Here is a 17,501-nt window from a genome sequence, read left to right as displayed (position 1 = left end):
ACACCGACGGGCCTAGGGCCGGGTCTGCTCCGTGTCTGGGTGGCTTCTTACCAGGCACAGAAAACAGAGCAGCTCCCCAAGAGAAGGGCCTTGCTCTTTGCTGTTGTTAGAGAGACGGAGATTTGGGCGTGGCAAGGAGCTCGGCCCTGCGTTTCCCTGAGTCCCGCAGGATCCGGGGCTTGTTGCCAAGGCAGCCATGCAGGAGCCTGTCCTCGGGCCAGCAGCACCTGCGGCCACTCTGGGATTAAGGAATGGAGAGCTTAGCCAGCAAGGTGAGGCTCGGGCGGCCTCCCCGCACCAGGTGCTCAGCGTGGACAGGCAGCGGCAGGACGATGGTCTGGTGGGAGCCTCATGACAGCCCGCCTGGCTGTCACCCAGGCCCTGCCGCCCAGGACACGTGGGAATGCTCCCACGCGGGGCCCAGGCCCTTGGGTTTGGGCACCCTGGGGGCAGCGGGTAGGGTCAACCCTCTCCTTCACAGAAGAGGAGCTGAGGGTCAGGGAGCTTAGACGGCCTGCTGCAACCCCGGCTCTGTAGCCGAAAGGGGCGAGGACCGAGACGGAAGCAGAGAGGACAGCAGCACAGCCCCTCGGCCCCGGAGAGCGGGTGGCACGCCGGGCTGGCCCCGGCCCCGTCAGCCCCGCTGAGCTTCCTCCCCTCGCTGGGGAAGCCGCGTGCGCAGGGCTGCTTGGTCGGGCCGGCATTTTCCCCTCTGTTCCCGGGATGGAAGGATCCCAGGATGGGGTGGCGCCTCCCCTGTCCTGGCGCCTGCTGTGACCCCCGCCGCCCCCTGGGGAACGGCCTGTGGGTGGCAGCTGGACGTAGGTGGACACCCGGAGCTGCCGCGGCCCCCGCTCCCCGGCAGAGGAAGGCGCCCAGGAAACCCAGCCGCCGTCAGCGATGTCTGCACACAGAGGCGCCTGCGCGTGGGCTCTGCCAGGACCCTTGTGTCCTCTCGTGACCTGGAAACTTGCAGGCACGTTGGCCTTTAGGTACATTGGCAAAAGCAAGAAGTTTCTCGTGTTCTCGACGCAGACTCTTGGGCTGTCTTGGTGTCTGCGCGGGCCCGCGGCGGCTCCCCGGGTCGGCCGGCGGCAGGTCTCCGGCGCCGGCGGAAGGGGCGTCCCTGCTGCGCACAGCTGCGTGGGCTGCTTCCTTCCCCTAGAATTGGCTAGACTCTGGTGGCGTGAACGTGCTTTTATGCTCTGCCTTAGAAAGTAAAACGAACGCAGAGGGGGCCGTGGTCCTGGGATGCTGCTGTGGTTTCCCGAGCGTCTCTCTGTAACGGAAGGTCTTAGTTTTATTTTTTTCAATGAATTCTCTTTTTACACACTGTTCTGAATCATAGCCACGTTTGCTTTAAAATAGAAGAATGTCCTAGCACTCTGGGGGGCCGAGGCTGGCGGATAGCTCGAGGTCAGGAGTTCGAAACCAGCCTGAGCAAGAAGAGCGAGACCCCGTCTCTACTATAAATAGAAAGAAATTAATTGGCCAACTAATACATATAGAAAAAATTAGCCGGGCATGGTGGCGCATGCCTGTAGTCCCAGCTACTCAGGAGGCTGAGGCAGCAGGATTGCTTGAGCCCAGGAGTTTGAGGTTGCTGACGCCACGGCACTCACTCTAGCCTGGGCAACAGAGTGAGACTCTGTCTCAAAAATAAATAAAAAATAAAATAAAATAAAATAAAATAGAAGAATGGTTCTTTCCCCAGACCCCAGTGACATCGATGCTTTTGGTGTTGGGCCGTGCCCGCCAGCGAGCCCGCGGGGGCCTGGCCTGCTCTTGCCCAAGGGCTGACCCTGTGACCTCCCTGGACGTGGGCGTCCAGAAGGCCCCCGGGGTCAGCTCCTCCGTGCGGGCCCCTCCTCAGCTCCGCAAGGCCTGGCCGGCCTGCGCCTGCGTCTCCCCCTTGCTCCCTTCTGCCTCGCTCTCCCCGCAGGCCTGTCTCCTCTGCGGCAGCCGTCACGGCTCGGTGTGGAGGAGTCCCGTGGCAGGAAAAGGGGGTGTCCTTGTGCAGCCTTTCATCGGGGCAGAAACTTTCCTGGGAGCCCCCACGAAGCTCCCTGGCGTCTTATTAACCACCCCAAGGCAGTCGCCGGCAGCCCACGCAGACACACCCTGTTCCACCCCTTAAAGCAGGACCTGCCTTCCCTGCAGGCACGGCCGCTCTGTGCCCGGGCAGGGTCCTGTTCGCGGGAAAGAAGTGTGCCGTGGACGCTGCCTGGGCGGCCAGCCACGTTTGCACGGAGACATTATGGCGGTCCCCATGGCTGGGGGTGGGGCGGGGGGAGTGAGCGGTGCTCCCGCTGTGGGCTGGTTTCTTCTCTCCCCTTCTCTTTTTTCTGTTTTAAGACAGCATCTCACTCTGTCTCCCAGGCTGGAGTGCAGTGCTGTCATCACAGCTCACTTCAGCCTCCAACTCCTGGGCTCAAGCCATCCTCCTGCCTCGGCCTCCCGAGTGACTGGGACTCCAGGTGCCACCACGCCTGGCTAATTTTTCTATTTTTAATAGAGACGGGGTCTTGCTATGTTGCCCAAGCTGGTCTCAAGCTCCTGGGCTTAGGTGATCCTCCTGCCTTGGCCTCCCAGAGTGCTGGGATTACAGGCGTGAGCCACCACGCCCGGCCTGTCTATCTCTCTCTCCGACTCTCACACACACACTTCTGTTTCCAGGGCTTCTATCAGGGCTAAATGAACGTGTCTCGGGTCTGCGGGCTGCGCTGGGAGCCAGGCTAATTAACGCTGCTCGCTCGGATAGAAGGAAGTGGGGAAGTGGGGGCTCTTGAATTTGCGCATGCTCTGTTTTGCTCCAGCCCTATGAAACAGCCCCGCACCCTGGCGTGAGGCGCACAGCCGTGCTGGCCCGCCCGTCTGCGCTGCGTCAGTTGTCTGTTGTCGTGCAACAAGCGGCCCAGGTGCAGCAGCTGGAACAACAGGCATCACGTCCGTCATCTCGCCGAGGCTCAGGCATCTGGGAGCGGCTTGGCGGGCGGTTCTGGGTCTCGTGGTGTCCCGTGGGGTCAGGACGTGGGCCAGGGCTGCAGTCCCCTGAAGACCGCGGGGAGCAGGAGGGGTGCCTGGTCCCAGGGAAGCCCGAGGGGCCCATCACACGCCGCCCCTGCCCCAGGCTCACAAGGCCGAGCGTCTTCAGGCCATGGGCAAGGCTCTGGGGACCAGCAGGGGCTCCCCCCTCGCCCCCCCCATGCTCCCCGGCTGCCACGAACACACAGGGGCCTCGCCAGGGCTGGGGTGGGGCGAGGGCGGCACCCACTGGCACGGGCCTCCCGCGCCCGGTGCCCTGGGAGGGGCGGGTGACGACTTCTCCATCCCTGCCGGCCGGGGCCTCGTGGCCTGGGAGAGAGCACGTGGCCAGAGGCCGTGGCCAGGCACCACACTGACGGCCCCCTTTCCTTCCGCCGGTGTCTGCTGGGGCCTCTGCAGGGGAGGCTTCGCAGGGTGACCCCGTTGTCCCCGGGGAGTTTGGTCTCACCTCCCTGGTTTGGCGGTTTTTTTCTTTGCTCCTCCTCCCAACGCCTGCGTTTCACGTGCAGAAGTTTCAGACTGGGGACCGAGGGGGCGAGCTTGGCTTCCTGGAGCGTGAGCGGCGGCCCTTCCCACATTGTTTGAGCGCGGGACCCCAGCGTTGTTTGAGCGCGGGACCCCAGCGTTGTTTGAGCGCGGGACCCCAGCGTTGTTTGAGCACGGGACCCCAGCGTTGTTTGAGCGCGGGGCCCCAGCGTTGTTTGAGCACGGGACCCCAGCGTTGTTTGAGCTCGGGACCCCAGCGTTGTTTGAGCGCGGGACCCCAGCGTTGTTTGAGCACGGGACCCCAGTGTTGTTTGAGCACGGGACCCCAGCGTTGTTTGAGCGCGGGGCCCCAGCGTTGTTTGAGCGCGGGACCCCAGCGTTGTTTGAGCGCGGGGCCCCAGCGTTGTTTGAGCGCGGGACCCCAGTGTTGTTTGAGCGCGGGACCCCAGCGTTGTTTGAGCGCGGGGCCCCAGCGTTGTTTGAGCGCGGGACCCCAGCGTTGTTTGAGCGCGGGGCCCCAGTGTTGTTTGAGCGCGGGGCCCCAGCGTTGTTTGAGCGCGGGACCCCAGCGTTGTTTGAGCGCGGGGCCCCAGCGTTGTTTGAGCGCGGGGCCCCAGCGTTGTTTGAGCGCGGGACCCCAGCGTTGTTTGAGCGCGGGGCCCCAGCGTTGTTTGAGCTCGGGACCCCAGCGTTGTTTGAGCTCGGGACCCCAGCGTTGTTTGAGCGCGGGGCCCCAGCGTTGTTTGAGCGCGGGACCCCAGCGTTGTTTGAGCGCGGGGCCCCAGCGTTGTTTGAGCGCGGGGCCCCAGCGTTGTTTGAGCGCGGGACCCCAGCGTTGTTTGAGCGCGGGGCCCCAGCGTTGTTTGAGCTCGGGACCCCAGCGTTGTTTGAGCTCGGGACCCCAGCGTTGTTTGAGCGCGGGGCCCCAGTGTTGTTTGAGCGCGGGACCCCAGCGTTGTTTGAGCTCGGGACCCCAGCGTTGTTTGAGCGCGGGACCCCAGCGTTGTTTGAGCTCGGGACCCCAGCGTTGTTTGAGCTCGGGACCCCAGCGTTGTTTGTTGTTTGAGCTCGGGACCCCAGCGTTGTTTGAGCGCGGGGCCCCAGCATTGTTTGAGCGCGGGGCCCCAGCGTTGTTTGAGCTCGGGACCCCAGCGTTGTTTGAGCTCGGGACCCCAGCGTTGTTTGAGCACGGGACCCCAGCGTTGTTTGTTGTTTGAGCTCGGGACCCCAGCGTTGTTTGAGCGCGGGGCCCCAGCATTGTTTGAGCGCGGGACCCCAGCGTTGTTTGAGCACGGGGCCCCAGCGGCGGTGCCAGAGCGCGGCCGTCCAGCAGGCGGTCCTGTTTGGAGTGGCGTTGGTGGGGTGTGGCCTGCACGGCTCCTCTCTGTTGAGGCTGGAGCCTCCCCCGAATGTGGGGGGGGTGCCCATCACTGGCAGGGGCTTCCTGCCCCCAGGCCGAGCACGGCGTCTCCCCACACCTGCCCGAGCCCCCGACGGGCGGGGAGGATGTGTGTGTGCTCAGGTCCCCGGGTCCGAGGTCAGTGCCGGGCGGGGCTGCTGACTTCGTCCCGGCCGCCCCGTGACTACACCTGTTTACGGCGGCTCCGGCCAAAGCTGCTTATTGGATTAGCGGAGCCCCGACGGCAGGGCCAGGGCCCGCGGTGCTGGGCAGGAGGGGTGCCCGCGGCTCCCGCCCTGCGCCTGTTGCGTGTCTGCTGCCCCTTGCGTCGGCCTGTGGCACGGGGGGGCTGCTGGCCGGGCAGGGGCACGGGGGGGCGCCTCCCTCCCTCTGCAGGCAGAGGCTTTGGGTGGCCACGGCCCCCCCAGACGGGGCCTCAGGCCTGGCCCTAATCCCGCCCGCTGAGTCTGCACTTTCCTCGCCGCGGCGGACGCCCGCTGCCCGCAGTCTCTCCTCGCCGGCCTCCAGGAGCCCACGGGACCGCCACCATGCTGAGCAACTACTCGGCCTGCCTGTTCTCGGGCGTCTGCGTGGCCCTGCTGGCCGTGGCCCTGGCCTACTACTTCTACTGGTGAGCGTGCGGCCGGGCGGGCGGGCTCTGGCGTGGGCTCCCCTCAGCTCTGGACCCGGCCTCCCCGCGTGGGGCTGCCCGGGAGCCAGCGCGCAGGAGCGGCCTGCGCGTGCCCCACCCCAAGTGGGTCACGTCCCCACGCGGCCCAGAGGCGCTGTGCCCACGGGTGCGGGCGCATCCCGGGAAGGGGCCCCGCCGCACAGACGCGCTGCTGCCCTGGCGCTCGCGCCCTGCGCCGACCGCGTCCCCGTGGCGGTGGGAGCCGCGGAGGCTGGCTCGGGTGGTCTGTGGACGGAGCAGAGGACGGGCGGCTTCCGTCACGGGGACGCGGGTCGCTGGTCCCCGTCGCCGGCCGCTGGCTTGTGGCGGTCACTGCGACTCTGCGCGGCCCGTGACAGTCCCCGCACCAGCTCTCGCTGCGGCTGGGAGCGGGCGCCGCCCACCACGCTGACCTGGGACCCGACTCGGCCCGGGCGCGATGAGGCAGGGCGTCTGCGCCCCCGGCCTCGGTTTCCCTCTGTGAGGTGGGAGCACCGCCGCCTGCCGGGCCCCTGCATGTGCCCGGCCCAAGCCCGTGACGGCGGCGCGTTCCCGCCTCTCCCAGAGGGCCCGGGCAGATTCACCTTGCTTCCTCAGCGTGGCGTGGCCGCCTTCTCCGACTGCGCTTTCCCGCCCGCAGATCCGATTAGCGCTCGCGTCCTGCGGCCGCGGGGCCATCGCGGTGGGGGCAGGGGCGGGGGCTGGCCCTCGGTTAGGGTTTGTGAGGGACGCACGGGGGCTGGTGCAGGCAGGTGCACAGAAGCGCAGGACTCGCCCACGGTGGGGCCGGGGCGGCGTGGCCGGGGCGGCGTGGCCGGGGCGGCGTGGCCGTGGCGGCGTGGCCGGGGCGAGGGACAGAGACTTCCGTCCCTTGGGAGAGGCTCTCGGGCCTTGGGGGGGCAGTTGTCGGTCGGGAGTCCCCGAGCCAGGAAGTGAGCACTCGCCTGGTCACAGGCCTCAGCACACGTGTGAGCGTGGGGAGACCGCGGCCAAGATGGCCCCGGAAGGGGGGTGTGGGCACCGCGGCCCCAGGGAAGCCTCCTGGGGTGGGCCGTCCGGGCCGTGCGCCGTTGTCATGGCGACAGGCGGGTGGGGCTTATCTATCTGATAGGTTAACGGTCTTATTGCTAAAGCTGTTCCCTACCTTGGCTTGGCCATTTTCCCTGTTTTTGGAGAAAAAAGAAATCCTCCCGCTAAGAACGGAGGAAGGAACTCTTTCACAGGAGAAAGAGTTCTGCGGCCTGGCCGTGGGCCCGTCCAGAACCGCGTGCGGCGGTCGCGGTCCATGCCGCCCGCCACCGCGGCGCCTCAGCCAGAGCGTGGTCTGCTCCGAGGAGAGCACATCAGCACGGGGTCGTATTTGAGTCGATAACGGTAGCTGTTTGTGGCGCTGGTGATTCCTAATCACGTCCAAGAATCGGATTTCGGCCCTGCCCTTCAGGGTGAAGCACGCGTGTGTGCACATGTGTGGGTGCCCACGTGTGCGTGCGTGTGTGCGCGAGTGTGTGTAAACACCGAAAACTTCTGTAACGTAGACTGTCCAGGGAGAGTGAGCCTGAGTCAGTGAAACTCGCAAATTAGGGCCACTTACTGCCCCCCCTGACACGCGAGCGAGGGAGGAGCTGGCCAGACTGAGCCTCGCCCCCGCAGGGCTTCCCAGAGCCTTCGCGGGCCGCGTCTGCAGCGTCACCTTCGGGGCTGGGCAGAGCCCGGGGACTGACCCAGACTCAAGTCTCCACGGGAACCTCTTGTATCGAATCGTCTCTTGGGATTAGTGGCCGAACTGTGCACGTTCACAGATGCTCCAAGGGACCGAAGCTCTATCAATATGATCTGCTGGGAAAATCGCGCCTTGTTTACTGGCCCTGGGCCGCGGATAACCTTTCGTAATGGGCTTACGGAGGATCTTCCGGACCGCGGTCTGTCCACGGGGCGGGAGAGACTGGCTGCGCCGTCTTTGCAGCGTGAAGATTTTTCCAAGAATCCTCGTTTCTCATCCTCAGATCTTAAGACAGTGAGCTGTCCGTGGTGTTCGAGGGCCGTGGGCTGTCCTCAGGGCCGGGCTGCCGCGCCCGGTGACGCCCAGTTGTGCTTGCCGCACAGCCCAGCAGCCGAGCCCGTGAGCTCCTGAGGCCTCGGTCCGTGCAGTGTGGCCGGGAGGCCCCTGGCTCCCCGCAGGACTCAGTCTGCAGCGGGAAGCGAGGAAGTGGGCCGGCCACTCCTCGATCCTGTGGGCACTGCTCTGGAGAGGGAGGGCCGTGGCCGGGCTGCTGAGAAACGTCTGTCCGAGCAGCTGGACGCCGGCCCCGCCGCCAGGCCTGCTGGGGCCACCTGGGTGCAGCGGTCAGCTGGGGCTCCTCTCGGCCCCTTTGGCTGCTTGCTCGGTGGGAGGAGGTGGCGGGGCCACCCCGTGGCCTCCTGGCAGCACTGGGGCCTGGCGGAACCTCTGCTCTGTATCTCCAGCCGGCTGTGGTCGCAAAGAGAAAGCTGTCCCGTCAGCCCGACTTTCCCACCCGCCGCAGGTGGAGGAGGAGGGGACATCTGTGGGTCCACAGCGCCTCGTCCGCCTGGGCCGTGGTCACCCTGCGATGGCATTCTCTGCTGTAGGGCAGGACATCTTTCCTCCCTCCTCCCGCCACGAGCCTTTATGGAGCGCCTGCTGTATGCCAGGCACTGGTTAAGCTCCGGATGTGCAGTGGTCCCAGCCCACCCTCCTGGGCTCGTGACAAACCTTCAGAGAAAACCAGTCCTAGGTACGGGCAAGGTCCTCGTCATCAGCTCTGCTTCCCGCTATGCAGACATGTGAGCGCGCACCTCTCTTCCTCTCCGAGGGTTGCTGCGGCGACTGCTGCGCTTCCGGCCCCGTCTCCCCTCGCGGTCCCCAGTGGAGGCAGAGGGAGCCAGCTCGGGTGAAGTAAGGGCAGGCCAGGCCGCGGTGCTGGTTTGGGGCGCAGCAATGGCATCCGCTCGTCTCCGCGTTTGGTGAAGGCAGAAAGGCGTCTTTGGCAAGGTCTTGAGGGCGAGTGTTTCGGGCGTGAATCTTGCTCTCTTGCCGCGCCTGGCTTTCCCCGCCCAGCTGGGGCGGTGAGTGACCTTGGGAGGGTCCCCTGAGTTGCTGGGGGACTCGAGGGTCCTGCGGAGTCTGGACAGTTTCCACTGTTGCGCAGCCCTCCTCCATCAAGCCGCGCCCACTCGTGGCCAAGCATGAAAATGAGCATGCAGCGCCGTGCCGGGGCCTTGGCGTGTCACCCACTTGGCAGGACCCATGTCCCCGGGTCACACCGGGTCTGCTCCTCCACTGCTCAGAGACGCAGGCCACGGGCCCGGCCCTTGTCCCTCTAGGGCGACGGCTATTTTGGGCTCCGGCCGGGAGGGGCTGGCTGTGTCCCCTGGCACTGCAGTCGGGCTGGAGGCCACACGTTCCACGCAGCCAGGGGCTCTGGTGGCCGGGACTCCAGAGCAGGGGACAGCGGGAAAGAGAGAGGAAAGGTGAGGTACCTGCGTGGCACAGGGCCCTGCCTCTCCGGCCTCCGACTGCGGCTGTTCCCGGAGGGCGAGCAGGCAGGGCGGGCGCCACCCTGGGCGTGGGGTCCCTTGTGCCAGCCAGGAGAGGCTTGGGAACAGGCACAGGGCCGTCCTGCAGGCAGCTGGCTCCGCCGAGCCGTCCCCCACGCGGCGCTGGCTGGAGGGGCGACAGAGGGAGGGCTGTTCCCAGGAAGCACAGGGAGCAGGGCTCGTTCTCAGACACGAGGTGACGTGCCCGCGTCGGGACAGCAGCCGAGGGGGACACATGGCGACGTCCTCAGGGCACTGTGGCCCTTGGCCGCGGAGGAGGGGGTTGTCAGGGTTGAGCTGCAGAACAAAACTTCACTTGGGTTTAACTTTTTGGGCCCAGGGAAAGGAGAAGGGAAAGAGGAAGCACAGGAAGGGATTAAACTCATTGTTCAAGGAGGGGAAATGAGGAAGGATTCAGGCATGTGATTTGCATGTTCGCTAATCTCGCCTTAGCCCCGAGCTGGGGGAGGGAGGAGGTGGCAGAGCGGGCTGTGTGGCCTCCTCGGGCTCAGGGACCCGGCTGCGCAGGGTAGCGGTGGTAGGGTGCCCCGAAGGATGCCCCGAAAGGTGCTGGGGTTGCGGCTGGGCCTCTCCAGGGACTCCAGGGCGGGAGGCGGCTGTCGGTTGCCTTGCTCTCTTTGGCTGGTGTGACCAGTCACGGAAGGCAAAGTGGGGACAAGGTGGGGCGGGGCAGAGTGGGGCGCCTAGAGCCCAGACTGTGGCCCGGGTGCCTGGGCCTGAGCGTGCCTGTCCAGCGGCTTGCTCATGCAGTGTGGGGTGGTGGGGATGGCGGGATGCAGCCGGCTGGGGTCTGCATGCCTGCTGGGGACCTCAGTGTGGGGCGGTGGGGATGATGGGATGCAGCCGGTTGGGGTCTGCCTGTCTGCTGGGGACCTCAGTGTGGGGCGGTGGGGACGGCGGGATGCAGCTGGCTGGGGTCTGCGTGCCTGCTGGGGACCTCAGTGTGGGGCGGTGGGGATGATGGGATGCAGCTAGTTGGGGTCTGCCTGTCTGTTGGGGACCTCAGTGTGGGGCGGTGGGGATGATGGGATGCAGCCGGTTGGGGTCTGCGTGCCTGCTGGGGACCTCAATGTGGGACGGTGGGGACGGCGGGATGCAGCCGGCTGGGGTCTGTGTGCCTGCTGGGGACCTCAGTGTGGGGCGGTGGGGACGGCGGGATGCAGCCGGCTGGGGTCTGTGTGCCTGCTGGGGACCGCAGTGTGGGGCGGTGGGGCCGGCGGGATGCAGCCGGCTGGGGTCTGCGTGCCTGCTGGGGACCTCAGTGTGGGGCGGTGGGGACGGCGGGATGCAGCCGGCCGGGGTCTGTGTGCCTGCTGGGGACAGCAGTGTGGGGCGGTGGGGACGGTGGGATGCAGCTGGCCGGGGTCTGCGTGCCTGCTGGGGACCGCAGTGTGGGGCGGTGGGGACGGTGGGATGCAGCCGGCTGGGGTCTGCGTGCCTGCTGGGGACCGCAGTGTGGGGCGGTGGGGACGGTGGGATGCAGCTGGCCGGGGTCTGCGTGCCTGCTGGGGACCGCAGTGCGCCCCGCTCTCCTCAGCAGCCGTTGCCCGGAGAAAACACGGGTCACCGCGTGGGCCAGGGAGAGTCTTCAGTACGCTTCCCACGTCACGTGTCTTTTATTGGACTGGTGAATCGTTTAAGAACCGCATTTTACTTCAGAACCCTCGTACAGCTGAGAGCCTCTGGGTTTACGTCCACACGGAAGCGCAGACGGCAGGCTGCCGAGTGACACGCAGCCCAGCCCCGTGACCCCGGGTGAGCCAGCCTCCTCCGAGCCTCCCCGCCCGAGAGCTGCCCTGCGGGGGCACCGGTTGTGGGGTCACCGCCGGGTCCCGAAGGTGGCGCCCCTCAGCGCCCTGTGCTGTGCTGGGCCGGGGGGCTGCCGTGGACCCGCCTGGTTTGCTCCATTTCCAGTCGCTGCCTTCTCTCACCTCTCTCGCATGAACGTGTGGATCGTGGTGCCTTTAATGGCCAGTGTGACAACATTTTCATCTTTGTAAATGATGAGCACACAGTTGTCCTTTAGATCTGTGTGGTTTTTGTTTAAAACACTCTGTGAAATGCCGTGTGTTCTCGCGAGTCCCCGTGCCGCCTGGGGAGGGCACGTGGGGCTGGGGGAGCCGGCAGGAGGGGGTCCCCAGGCTCCGGCCTTCGCTCTCTCCCAGCCGCACGGGCCTGGGCCGGGTCTCGGGAGCGTGAGCCCCTCACCAGCGGCGGCCCACGCCTGCCCCGGGGAAACCGGAGCTCCACCCGGCCCCCGGCAGGCCCGCCTCGCCGGCTCAGGAGTTTGTCCCGAGCCTCGGGCCCCTCTCTGCTGGGGCGAAGTGAGTCGCTAACTCAGTCTGTCCGCCTTGTTCTTGCAGTGAGGGCGGGAGGGGAGGGCTCTGCACCCTGAGGGAGGCTGGAGCTCCGCCTGCGCGGTCTCTGACATCGCGAAGTGTAACGAGACGTGCGCAAAGCGCCGGCGACCAGTCCAGTGAATAGTAGTGCCGCAGACGCCGCCTGTTTCTCTAGAGCGAGAGTCGTTATTACACTGGGCAGCTGGTGGCGAGAAAATTGCGTCCAAGTGAACTTAGCTGTGACTGCGTATGTGTGTATGTGAAGGCACACATGTATGTGTGCGTAAACATGTGTATGCAAACACATGTTTACCTGTGTGCACACGTGTGGGTAAATACATCTATGTATGTATGTGCATGTATGTGAGTGCACATGTGTATGTGCACATGGACGCACGTGTGTGTGCATGAATACACATGTGTGCAAGTCAGTGTGCGCATGTGTGCATATACATGTGCCTGGACGTGAATGCACTGTGTTCGTGTGCACATATGTATACATGAATGCACACGGGTATGTGTGTATGTGTGTGTACATGGATGTGTGTGTGTGCGTGCGCGTGTGTGCGTGTGCCTTGCAGAGTGGTCCCCACAAACCTGCCAGCCCCGAAGAGGGCCCTGCTGCCCCGGCAGCTCTGGTGCAGGAGGTGCCTGCCATACCCTGCGGCCACAGGCCTGTCACAGGTCTATTGTGCAGTCATCAGGCCCCGGCAGCTTTTCCCACCCCTCCACCTCCGGCACCAACACCGCCACTCCCCAGGCCAGGGTAACCACCACAACACCCTGCAGAGCACGGAAGACCCTGGAGCTCAGAGAATCGGGGTAGGTGAGGGGACCCCGGAGTTCCTTCTGGCTCGGCGTCACCAGGCCCGCTCTGCCCTTAGGGTCTGTCCCACACCCCCACTGTCCCCTCTCTGCCCAGCCCCAGCGCCACCCTCTCCAGGTCTGCTTCCACCAGGACTCGGTTTAGGAGGTGGAGAAACCTGCTGGCAGACAGACCTGGGGGGGGGGGTGGCAGCAGGACCCTTGTCCTTGGTCTGCAGCCCCCGTTCCCCTCCGGGACACACATGGTGGGGATTCTCACCTCCTTGGGAAGTGGCCTGGGGCACCAGGGGCCCTCGGTCCGTGCGCTCAGGCCCCAGCCCGGGTGTCCGGCTGTGCTGGGCTCTCTCAGCCGTCTGCCAGGCGGAGCTGCCTGTGTGACCTCTATTTGCTGGGACGATGCCCTCGGCATCTCCGGTGAGATCTGGAAGCATCGGCAGTTTCCTTTTCGCCGAGTCCGGAGTCACTTCCTTCCCGCGGGTCCAGCCACTCCCAGCACGTGGCTGGCCTGCCACGTGTCCGACGGCACTCTGATTATTAGACGGGTTTTGGTAAAGTGCCACACGGCTGTCCTGTGACATTGTTCTTTCAGGAAACTTTTAACTGAGGCAGCTCGTAATGACACATGGACCAGGGAGCCGTGCTGCTGTCTGTCACAAATGTACGTATGGCGCCCACGGGCCGTGCGAATGCGGGCGGAGCCCTCGGTGGCGTGTGCTAGGCCTGCACTACGGACAGGGGTGGGCCATGGCGGTGAAAGGAGCGTTTGGGGCCACAGGTCGCAGAAATAGTGATTTCCGCACCAGCAGCCCTGGTTTTCCCTGCCTCCCAAAGGGGCTTCCGGGCCGTGGGGGGCCGGCAGGACCCGGGCGCTGGTCTGTCCTCAGGCTCTGTGGCTTCATGCTCCCAAGGTGGCTGCTGCTGCACCTGTACACACTCCTTCCTCACTCAGGGAGGAAGAAGGCAAAGCGGTATTTGTCTCTCGTCTCAGGAAAGCAAAAGCCTCCCTGGAGGGTCTCCCCGGCTAGGCTTGGCCCCTGCCCATCCCTGTGTCCGTGCTCGGAGAGGGGACAGGGCCTCCTTCCTGGCTCAGGCCTGGGCTGAGCTCCCGTCACGAGCCCAAGGCTGCACCCGGCTTCAGTCGCAGAGCTCCGTCCCCAGCAGTGGGGGTGGCGTCAGGCAGCTCACCCAGTGGCCTGTGTGCTGCAGAAGCAGAGTCCTGTTATCGGTGGCAGAAGGAGTGGTTTTAGGTGTATATCATTTAATTGTGGCTTTTTAAACATTGTGAGAAAAATATGTAGCGCTAAAAGATTCTCATGAGTCTAGTAATGGTTTTAAGTTAGTTTTGTATTTTATTTATTTTAATAATATCTAAATGCTATACAAATGCAGCTAAAATAGAAAATTATATGCAGCGGCTCACGCCTGTAATCCTAGCAATTTGAAAGGCTGAGGCAGAAGGATTCTTTGAGCCCAGGAACTGAGACAAGCCTGGGCAACATAGTGAGATCTTGTCTCTATTTTTTTTTTTATTATAAAATGTAAAGAAAAAAGCAAATGGAATGCATCGTGTGGGATGTGCTGTTGCGTAGCCTGTAGTCAGTGCTTAGTGCATGTAGGATCCAAGCCCCGAGCAGGGACTGCTCTACATGCCAAAGGATAGTGGAGAGCTTCTCTTAGGACGTGGACTGTCGGCTCTGCAGGCCATCTCGTTGGTGTATGTGTCTGTTTGATATGCCACTTCCGTGCTATTTTATTTATGGAGGCTTCATAGATGTGGTACTATGTTATAGGGCTATTTACTTGTTCTCTTTCCTGGTTTTCTTGGTTTTTCTTTCCTGTTTATTTTTCCATATGAACTGCAGGATCAGCATGTATAGTTTGAGGGGTGGGGAACTTTTGGTATTTTTATTAGGATTCATTTATATTTATAAATGGTTTATGTATCATTTACGTGTTACTATCTAACAAACCACCTCAAAATGTAGCGGTTTAAAACACCACCATTAGGGGGCTCACAGTTCTATGGATCAGCAGTTTGGTTGGGCTCAGCAGGTTGGTTCTTCTGTTGTTCCCCCCACCCCCATCCCCCGCGTCGCTCGTGTGACTGCCCAGGAGCTGCTGTCTGGGCATCGTCAGCTGGGAAGGTCCATTTCTGCTCCATGCGGGTCCACCGGCCTGCAGCCTGGCCACGCCGCCTCGTTTGGTGCCCAGGAGAGCGTAAGGGAGACCGAAAGGTCTCTGAAGGGTGCTTCCACCGCCTTCCTGGGGTGAGCCCTGAAGCCAGCCAGGCTCAGGGCAGGGGCAGCCCCTGTGTCTTGACGGAGGAGCCCTGCTGTGCCTGGGGGTGTGCGGGGAGGCGTGGCATGGGCTGGACACACAGGGTTTTTATGTTTGCTCCGTCCTGCTTTAGTGTCTTTCAGGATCTTCTATGGTTTCCTCGTATGGGCTTTTTTCCTTCTGTAGTTGTGGATCGGGCATTTTTCTTTTTTTATTGCAGACCTGCATGGGGCCTTCTCCCTCATTTTACCTCCTGTTTTTGTGTGTCCGTGTGGTCCTCTGGGATGCTGTCCCCTGGCTCCTGGACACATGGGGGCTCGGTGTCCTCGCCGACCCTGTCTCCAAGTGCTCCCGTGGGCTGCAGGCGTGGCCTCGCTGGCTGGGGAGGAGGCGCAGGCCCTGCACCTGCGATCCCCCCTCCCGGCCTAAAGCAGCACCCGGAGCTCCCTCGTGCTGACCGCGAGGAGCCTCCAGAGCCTGGGCCCCGAGTGACCACGGCGGGCAGAGCCGCCCGCGACCGCAACTGTTAGGTGAGAGAGAAAGAAACTCCTCCATTGTCTCAGTCTCTTCCGAGGGTTTCTGTGTGTTGTGTTTTATTACTTTCCGCATCACCGTCGTCTCTTCCTGCTGCGGGAGCCATTTGGGTACGGTGGGTTCTGGGGGGGGGGGGCACACCTGTCGTCTGCACCCGGTGAAGACTTCGCCGCCCCCTTTTCCAGCTGTTAGACCTGCTGCTAATTCCAAACGCTGGCAAGGGCACAATGGCAAATATTTCATGCTTTTCAGGCTTGTTGGAAAGATCAAGTGGTCTCTGTGAGTGGATTTACCTGAGAACTGAGGGTTTCCCTTTAAACCTCAAGAATAGAGCCGTGTTTGTTTCATCTAGGATCTTAGTTGAGCCCTTAAAGCTGCCTTCCCCGGTTCTAGACGTGTCGCACGGCATGGCGAGCGTGACGCTGAGCCGCCTCAGCGTTCTGACGGGTCAGGCCCGCAACAATCGCACCTTGTGTTCTCACTCGTGATGTCACTGAGAGCCGGGGGTCTGCGGACCTGCCCCGCGGGGCCGCCGCCCATGCTGCCGGCTCCAGCCCCTGCTCGTTCCTGCCCCGGCTGGCCGCTGTGGCAGCATGCACCGCCCCGCCCCTCCTCCACGGGGCCGCGATTGCTGCGAGCAGGGAAAGCCGCCGCAGCGCCGCACGGAGCCTGGCGGGCGCAGTGGGTGGGGTGGCGAGGGCAGGCCTGGGCCTGAGAGGGTGGCTGCAAAGGTTGGGAGCAGGGGACGGGAAGAGGAGACGGGGGCAGTGGCAGCAGGGAGCGTCCCTGGGCGCCTGCCATGATGGGCCCTGGGGCAGGCGGGGGACGGGGGCTGGGCAGCAGATGGCACGCATGGCAGGGCGTGGGAAGGGCCCGCACGTTTCTGGAATTGTGGGATCTGGAAACGAGGATTCCGGGTGTCTGTCCAGGCGTGCGAGTCTGCTCGGGCCGTTGCAACGCAGGGCCACCGTCAGCAGCACAAATAGCTGGGGGGCCAGAAGTCCAAGGTCAGGGCTGTCCCTCCTGAGGCCTCTGTCCCTGGCCGTGGTTCCACACGGTCCACCCTTCACATAAGGACGCCCGTCAGACTGGGTCCCGGCCCACCCTGCTGACGTCATGGAACTTAATCCCCACTTGAAGGCCCTGTCTCCACACTCGGCTGTGCTCTGAGGTCCCGGGGGTCATTTTCAGGGGGACTCGACGCACCCGTACCGAGAGGAGCCGGAGTGGCGTGGCCAGTGCCGCGCTCCCGTGGACCTGCCGTGGCGAGCGCCGGACTCTGCCTTGGAATGAGCGGCCAGAGCCTCTGGCGGGACAGAGCGGCAGAGCTGGCGTCTCGGTGGGTGGGCAGGTGGGCGGAGGGTCTTGCTGGGCCCCCAGTCCCTCCTGCCCCCCGGGAAGTCCGGCAGCTCCCCAGAGGGGCGGCCGCCAACACCCTGGGCTGGGTTCTCGTCCCGGCTGCGCCGAGCGTTGACGCTTCGCCCCGTGACGTCCCCCTGCCGCCGGGCCCGTGCCCCTCCAAGTGGCAGGATCCTGTGTCCCTGCCCAGGCAAAGGCAGGACCGTCCCTCACCTTTGCCCCCCGACCCGGGAAGGTGTTGGTCTTCATGCTCGTATGGGGGCCGCAGGAAGCCACCTGCCCAGGGCCCCGCCGTGGGCGCCAGGCTCCCGGAGCAGCGTGACCTGTAGCCTCACCCAGGGGCTTAGGAACACGCCAGGTGGCGGCCGGGCATCAGTGGACAGACGCCCGTGGCCTGCGGCCGGCGTCCTGCCCACAACTGCTGGGTGTCCACGCCCCAGGGTCACGCGGGCGCCTGCAGGTCCCGCGGGTGTGGCTCCTCTGTCCCGTGTTCTCCAAGGCCTTCTGGGCCACACAGGGCTTGGCGTGGCCAGCGTGTGGGGGCGGGGCAGGGCGGGCTCCAGGCTCTTCCCGGGGAGCCCGCCTGCGGGAGCCCTGTGCTCACGCGTCCAACACACGAGGGTGCGGCTTCCGGCCGAGAGTGTGGCTCCTGAGCCTCTGGCCCCTACGCTCTCGTCTGTGACACGGGGGCATTGAGGCCCCAAGAGCCCACGATGATGGGATCGCCGTGGCGTCACAGCAGTTTGGATGATGGAGACCAAGACCGCCGCGTGATGCCGCGTCACACGAGCCGTGAGCGCTGGCGGCGGGAGTGGGCATCGGCGAAACCCCGCTGAGGACAGGTCCCTTCCACCGAGACACGCAGACGGGCGCCGTCCCCAGGGCCTGCCCCTGGGACTGTCCCGCGGACCCTGGGCTCTGGGCCCCCCAGGCGAGCGCAGGACGCCCGGCAGCGCCTCCGTGTGCGGCAGAGCCCGCAGCCAGAGCAGAG

General features: G+C 64.4%; 1 protein-coding gene across 4 annotated transcripts in view; it reads left to right on the top strand.

Annotated features, from left to right (window-relative positions):
• AGPAT3 (1-acylglycerol-3-phosphate O-acyltransferase 3) overlaps positions 1-17,501 on the top strand; it is a 67,975-nt gene that overhangs the window by 34,716 nt on the left and 15,758 nt on the right. Inside the window, exons 1-2 of one of the 4 annotated variants that reach the window (XM_012779076.3) lie at positions 12,233-12,337; positions 12,930-12,998. The exons of 2 other annotated variants lie outside the window; for them this stretch is intronic. The gene's annotated coding sequence lies outside the window, so the exon portion shown is untranslated. Of the gene's footprint in view, positions 1-5,405; positions 5,562-12,232; positions 12,338-12,929; positions 12,999-17,501 lie in introns of those variants that run through there. One more of the 4 variants, XM_075999448.1, reaches the window with a different exon arrangement.

The sequence above is a fragment of the Microcebus murinus genome, chromosome 1 (assembly GCF_040939455.1).
Source record: "Microcebus murinus isolate Inina chromosome 1, M.murinus_Inina_mat1.0, whole genome shotgun sequence".
NCBI lineage: Eukaryota > Metazoa > Chordata > Mammalia > Primates > Cheirogaleidae > Microcebus > Microcebus murinus.
The sequence above is the reverse complement of the archived record's forward strand: the minus strand, read 5'-3'. Positions and strand labels throughout refer to the sequence as shown.